The sequence below is a fragment of the Xenopus laevis genome, chromosome 1S (assembly GCF_017654675.1).
Source record: "Xenopus laevis strain J_2021 chromosome 1S, Xenopus_laevis_v10.1, whole genome shotgun sequence".
In the NCBI taxonomy this organism is placed as follows: Eukaryota; Metazoa; Chordata; class Amphibia; order Anura; family Pipidae; genus Xenopus; species Xenopus laevis.
Window position 1 is genome coordinate 11555397 of NC_054372.1, and position 7692 is coordinate 11563088.

Genomic DNA, 7692 nt, shown 5'->3' on the forward strand with positions numbered 1-7692 from the left:
AATGAAACCAGGAATGCTGTCTCTATAATCACTGGCTCTAACATCACTAACCCACTACTCCTATTGGTTTTTTTTTTGTTGTTTTTTTTTTTGTTTTTTTTTTAAATTTATCCCAGGGAATTTAACAAACCACCATTTGCCAGGATTTCAGTTTATGTAAGCACAAACAATTTCTACTGCACACAAGGAAATATGGAAACAAATTTAAAGGGGTTGTTCACCTTCAAACAACTAGTTGTTTTCATATACATCACCAGAAATAAAAAAAAATTCCAATTACTCTCTATTTTCTAATATTGAAGTGTAAACTGTCATTTCTCACCTTCTAAAGCAGCTCTGGGAGGGGGGTCGCCGACCCTGTAAACTAAATGGATTCATTTAGCTGATACATTTGTTATCTTTGTCCCTGCTGAGCAGAATCCCTGAGTCTCATTAAAGGCAGCTGTTAGAATTGTTAGAATTGATACAATAGTTGCTAATACTCCAGAGATGCTGCTGAGAAATGGATCAACTAAGGGGCATATTTATCAAGGGTCGAATTTCAAATTGAAAAGACTTCGAAATTCGATTTCAAGAAGACCAACCGAAATCAAGTCGAAGTTTTTTTGGGTCGAATAGGTCCGTTTTCGATCGAATAGGTCCGTATTCGGCCGTATTTGAATCATTCGAATCAAAGGAATAGCACATTCGATCGAATTCCATAGGCTAAAACAGCAATTCGGCAGGGTTTAGATGGTGAATGTTCGAAGTCAAATTTTTAAAGAGACAGTACAGACTTTTTACAGAATTTTTAACAATCGAATTTGGACTATTCCCTAGCCACACACCAAAAATCATTCGAAAATTCACCTCGACCTTTGATAAATCTGCCCCTAAATGTTGCAAAATTGTAACAGTTCAGAATCTGCACCTGAATTAAAGTGATCATACACGGGCCGATAAAAGGTGCCGACAGGACAAGTCGGAAGCTTATTGGCCCGTGTATGGGGCCATCCGACGGGCTTCCCCAATCGATAACTGGCCAAAAGTTGGCCAGATGTCCATCGGACGGGACTAAAAATCCCGTTGGATCACGGACCACATCTGTTCATTGATGCGGTCCCGCGATCCGACCGCCCGTTCACCCATCGTTATGATCCGATCGTTGAGTCCTAGGGCCAAGATCAGATCAGCCTGATATCGCCTACCTCAAGGTGGGCATATCCATGAGAGATCCGCTCGTTTGGCGACACCACAAAACGAGCGGATCTCTCCGTGTATGGACACCTTTACTGAGCTGCCAGACTGAGACACCAGAGACATGAATAGTAAAAAAATTAAAAATTGAAAGGAATTGAAAAAAGTCTTTATTTCTGGGGAACAATCTGAAAACAACTGAACTGAAAAAAAGTGTTTGGAAGATGAACAACCCCTTTAAAGTTCATATAAATACGATTTAACATTGCGTTCTGTGCAAATTGTTATTTTTGTTTTATGCGTCTTTTGAGCTGTGCATTTAATTCTGCATTTCTCTGATAAGGTTTAAACTGTTATCTTGTTGCTATATGTTCAACCCTATCAAAGCAACCAGACAATTGTATGAATGACATATTGAAAGCTAAATATAAGATGGAGCTGGAATAGAAGATAAGTACTAAATAGTGAAAATAATAAAACTGAGCAACAGTGTTTTTTGGCTGTCGGGGGCAATGCAAATAAGACCATTTGAAAAGTTAATGAGAATAGATCATTCTGTAAAAAACTACAATTCACATAAGGGGAGTTATTTATTAGAGTCGAGTATTTTTTACTATAAACTTTTTTTTCCTATAAAATCTGAATTTTTAGTGGAAATGAAACTCAAATATTTCGGAATTTATTACACCCTGAGGGTGTTAAAAGTCTGAATAAAAAAGAACTCCAACTCAGACCTGCCAAGTTCATGTAGAAGTCAATAGGAGAAGTCCTGAAGATATGATCTGCGCTGGGTCTCATGTAATAATCCGAAAATGTAGTGGTTTTCAGCAAAAATCCAAAAGAAGTTTTAGAATTCTAATTTTTTTCATGATTTTTTTCGAAATTTTCGGAAAAATTTATTGATAAATACGGGGGAAAAAACCTGTGCGGATTTGGACGGAGTAGCTTTTAGAAAATCTCGACATATTTTTGGAATTTGATAAATAACACCCTAATTGTAAGACAGACAATCACAACACCCCAGTGTTTTATGGTGAGGCACAACACTTTTTACACTTTCCAAAAAACAGTGGTTGTTGGTGGTCTGTACAATACAATTAAAGTGTTGTATTTGACTTCCATGTAGTTGTTCTCTGCTTGCAACTCTGTACCAGTGAATCAAAACAAAAATGGAAGAGGAACTCCAGCAGGATTACTGCAAATTATTATTATTATCCTGCTGGAGTTCCTCTTCAGTTTTTTGTTTTGATTTACTTCGGAGTTCACGGGCGCCATCTTCAGTCGCTTCGGTAATCTTCGGAATGAGACCGTCGCTTCGGTAATTTTCATGAGTTTCGGCACATGAGCAGTTCGCGCGGGACAGAAATTTGCTCCAACTGCCGGTCTCATTCCAGACATCACCGAAGTGAAGAAGATGGCTGCCGTGAACTCCGCTGGACAGAATCTGCACGGAGCAGTAAGTAAAGATTTAGGGGTATTTGCCTGGGGTAGCTGCTAGGCTGGGGGGAGGAGGGAGGGGCTCTATGAAGTAGTGATTTCCCTGACCCGCACCTGACCTTAACCGCCCTCTTTTATCCCGCGCCCACCAGCAACCGACTTCCGGGTTGCTTTTATAGACCCGGCCGCCCCGCCAATGACATCATAAAAGGGGCGGGGTGAGCAGGCGCAGTGTATATAAAAGACAAACCCGGAAACCAGCATCTGACGGTGGCGAGGAACAGTGCGAGGTCGGCCTGAACCTGCCCGACCCACAGGTATCTGCCCGGTCTGCACATCACTACTAGGTAGGGTAGGGGTTTTTAAACTTTAGGGTTTGCGTCTCATTTAAGGGGTTCTATGACAATGTATTTAAAAGAAAGAAGTTTGTAACATAGATTTAGAGATATATTTCTTTTTCTAATTGGTTACTGCCAGACAGGGCTGCGCATAAATGGGAGAGGGGCAGCGGGGTACGGTGAACGGTGCTGGGCCCAAACCCCCAGAAAAATTCTTCAGAGGAGTCCGGCCAAGATGGCAAGCGGATATAGAAGAAGCTCTGCTTCTCTATAATTACACCACTGGAGATGGCCTTCATATAATTTGGAGCTTTTCGAATATTCTGTTACCGCATAAGAGATCCCATAGCTCAGCATTACAGATATCTTCTTATAAGAGACAGAATCCATGAAGCCTGAAAAAAAAACAACCGAGATGCTAAAATTCAGTGCCAGCCTTAAAATAGTTTCTCTTCATCCCCCGTTATGCCAGGCTTGTGTGGTGGTTAACCAGCAGCAAATGTTCCCCGAAAATATGTCGGCCTCTGAGCTGTTCTTGTCCCGCTGCAATTACACAGGCAGAATGGGTTGGAAAACAACTATTTTGCTGTTAAACGCAGGAAATCCCCTCAACTCATTATGTACCAAATAACTGATCCTCTGGCAACTTTGTAGGTCAGAGTCTCCAGCTGCTGCTTGTGATCTGACCGGAACATATTCTGGTGCAATTTCAATGCAATCTAGCCCGTCTGACTTTTATTTCTATAAATAATTAGGTGGAGGACAGCAAAATGTCAGATTTTATTTAGATAACAGCAGGGCCTGCCATATTTTATGAGCCATATGAGTCAGGGGGGATTAAACTCCAATAGAAGTTCTTTCTCAGAGAATCTCTCAGTCAGTCTCTGGGATACTAAGATGGCTGCCAGGGACAGACCAAGCTGACTGGGAGGGGGATGGGCAGCAAGTATGCTTCCATGTTGTTTTCTGACAGACATGCCCTTTTATATTTCAGTGTTAGTGCCTGGAAGGAAGCAGATAGGGATACCAATGCAACGCAGACACACAGCCTATTCTAAAGTTACATAGTTAAATCAGGTTGAAAAAGTCCATCAAGTTCAACCCCTCCAAATAAACCCAGCATCCATACACACACCCCTCCATGTTCTCACATAAATTCTATATACCCATATCTATACTAACTATAGAGTTTAGTATCGCAACAGCCTTTGATATTATGCTTGTCCATGAAATCATCCAAGCCTCTCTGAAAGGAAAACTAAACCCCCAAAATGAACATTTAAGCAATAGATAGTTTATATCAAATTAAGTGGCATATTAAAGAATAATAAAACTGGTATATATATATATATATATATATATATATATATATATATATATATATATATATATATATAGATTTAAGTAAATATTGGCCTTTTACATCTCTTGCCTTGAACCCCAATTCATGATGGTCTGTGTGTAGGGTTGCCACCCAGCCGGTATTTTACCGGCAATGTAACTGGCGGTAAATTTGTAATACGATCAAAAGGAGCCCTCGGCCTGCCCCCAATCCCCTACAACTTACCTTTTCTTTTGCCTCTTCTAGCGTCCGTGGTGTCCGTGGCAGGGTCCCGCCCCTTTTGATGTCACGTCCCGCCCATTTTGACGCCACGTCCCGCCCATTTTAGGCCCTGCCCCCAGCAGCCGGTAAATTTTTATTTAAAAGGTGGCAACCCTATCTGTGTGCTGCCTCAGAGATATCACCTGACCAGAAATACTGTAGCTCTAACTGGAACATAAAGAGATCACCTGACCAGAAATACTGCAGCTCTAACTGGAACAGGAAGAGATCACCTGACCAGAAATACTGCAGCTCTAACTGGAACAGGAAGAGATCACCTGACCAGAAATACTGCCGCTCTAACTGGAACAGGAAGAAGTGTGGAAGCAAAAGACAGAACTCTGTCTGTTAATTGGCTCGTATGACCTAACAAGTATGGTTTGTCAGTATGTTTGTGTGCACCGTGAATCATACAATCCCAGGGGGCGACTTTTATTTTTTAAAATGGCAGTTTTCTATTAATGATTACTCAATAGCACATAGTCCTGAAAAAGTATATTATTATGAAAATGGTTTATATAGATGAAGCAGGGTTTTACATGAGCTATTTTATGCAATAGCGCCAGCAGAATTCTACACTGAAATCCATTTCTCAAAAGAGAAAACAGATTTTTTTATATTCAATTTTGAAATCTGACATGGGGCTAGACATATTGTCAATTTCCCAACTCCCCCAAGTCATGTGACTTGTGCTCTGATAAACTTCAATCACTCTTTACTGTTGTACTGCAAATTGGAGTGATATCACCCACCTCCCTTCCCCCCCCAGCAGCCAAACAAAAGAACAATGGGAAGGTAACCAGATAGCAGCTCCCTAACACAAGATAACAGTAAAATAGTAAAATCCAGGTCCCACTGAGACACATTCAGTTACATTGAGAAGGAAAAACAGCAGCCTGCCAGAAAGCATTTCTCTCATAATGTGCAGGCACAAGTCACGTGACCAGGGGCAGCTGGGAAATTGACAAAATGTCTAGCCCCGTGTCAGATTTCAAAATTGAATATAAAAAAATCTGTTTGCTCTTTTGAGAAATGGATTTCAGTGCAGAAGTCTGCTGGGGTAGCACTATTAACTGATGTGTTTTGAAAAAAACATGTTTTCTGATGAGAGGATCCCTTTAACTGAATCAGCATCACAACATCATCCGGCAGTGCATTTCACAACCTCACTGTCCTCACTGTGAAGAACCCTCTACGTTGCTTCAAATGAAAGTTCTTTTCTTCTAGTCTGAAGGGGGGGCCTCTGGTACGGTGATCCACTTTATGGGTAAAAAGGTCCCTTGCTATTTGTCTATAATGTCCTCTAATGTACTTGTAAAGTGTAATCATGTCCCCTCGCAAGTGCCTTTATTCCAGAGAAAACAACCCTAACCTTGTCAGTCTCTTAGACAAATCTCTCTGCAAAGTGGCAGCATCCTGCATGGAACCTATAGTTCTGCACAATTTTGTATCATCTGCAAAAATTGAAACAGTACTTTCAATGGCCACCTCCAGGTCATTAATAAACAAGTTGAAAAGCAAGGGACCTAGTACAGAGCCCTGCGGTACTCCACTAACAACACTGGTCCAATTAGAAAATGTTCCATTTACCACCACTCTTTGTAGTCTATCTTTTAGCCAGTTCTCTATCCAGGTACAAATACTATGTTCCAGGCCAACATTCCTTCATTTAACCAGTAACCTTTTGTGTGGCACTGTATCAACTGCTTTAGCAAAGTCTAAGTAAATCACATCCACTGCCATCCCAGAATCGAGGTCCCTGCTCACCTTCTCTTAAAAAGAAATTAAGTTAGTCTGGCAAGATCTATTATGTATAAAACCATGCTGGCACACACTCATAGTATTATTATTTCCCCTTCGAAAAGCCTTCCTACCACTGACATCAGACTAACTGGTCAATAGTTTTGAGACTGGGTAACATATTTGTATATACCAGTGCACACAGCATGAACACTTCCAAATTCATTCATTATAGGTGTTGCAAATTCTGTACAATATTTCTTTATTAAAACAAAATGGCAGGTACATCAGCAGTTATATTATTTCCTTGGCATGACTGCTCTCGTATCCAGGCAGCAGTGGAGAAACTACTGGGGTGTCCGGGGGGGGGGGTCTGACTGCTGATATCCTGGGAAGCCCCACTGTGATAAATTGCATTTCAGACTCTTGAGTTGCATTCTGTCACCGATATAGCTGATGTTCAATACTTACTGGCCTGTAATGGAGATCAGCACCTCAGTGTTTAGTCTGGGAAATACTGCCAGCAGCTTCTTTGAGAAAGTGTCTTAGCTCAAGTTCTTGAGGACAGCAGGAATAGCAGTCTAGCTAAGCATTTCGATGGCTGAGTTATTTATTCAGCAGCTCTCTAGTTTGCAATTTTAACAATCTGGTTTCTAAGGTTCAATTTACCCTAGCAACCATGCATTGATTTGAACAAGAGAATGGAATAAGAATAAGAGAGGGCCCAAACGGAAAGATGTGTAATAAAAAGTTGCAATAACAATACATTTGTAGCTTCACAGAGCATTTATTTTTTTTTAGATGGGGTTAGTGACCCACATTTGAAAGCTGGAAAGAGTCAGAAGAAGAAGGCAAATAATTCAAATGCTATAAAAAAGAAAAAATGAAAAGTTGCTTAGAAATAGACATTCTATAACATACTATAAGTTCTTTCCCAGTGATTCCATTGGCCCCACTAGGCTTCGTTGTGCTAGAATCATACCAGAAAGGCTTAAATGCAACCTAGCCTCTCCCCTTTAGTATAAAAAGCTGGATTATCTCTGAATGTATTGAAAGGATATGTGTGTCGAATTGTGGATATATAATGAACAGAACAAGATACAGCAGATGAGCTAGTAAACTCTGCAGCCTTGAGCCTGAGTGTTGGGTCCCAACACGACCCAACAGGATTCTTCAGCCAGCCCAAATGATACGTGGTTGAGCAAGATCCGTGGTTGAGCAAGATCACAATGCAAGAGGAAAACAAGGTATATGGTGGGGAGAGGTATGGCTGGGGATGTGTGTGTGTGGGTCCCTAAATGGGAAGCCCCAGTGGTCCCTGGCTCCCCCCAGTCTGCTACCTGAATCCATGGACCTTAATTTTAAACTGAACCCTACTAGTGTCTGACTAGCCCACTG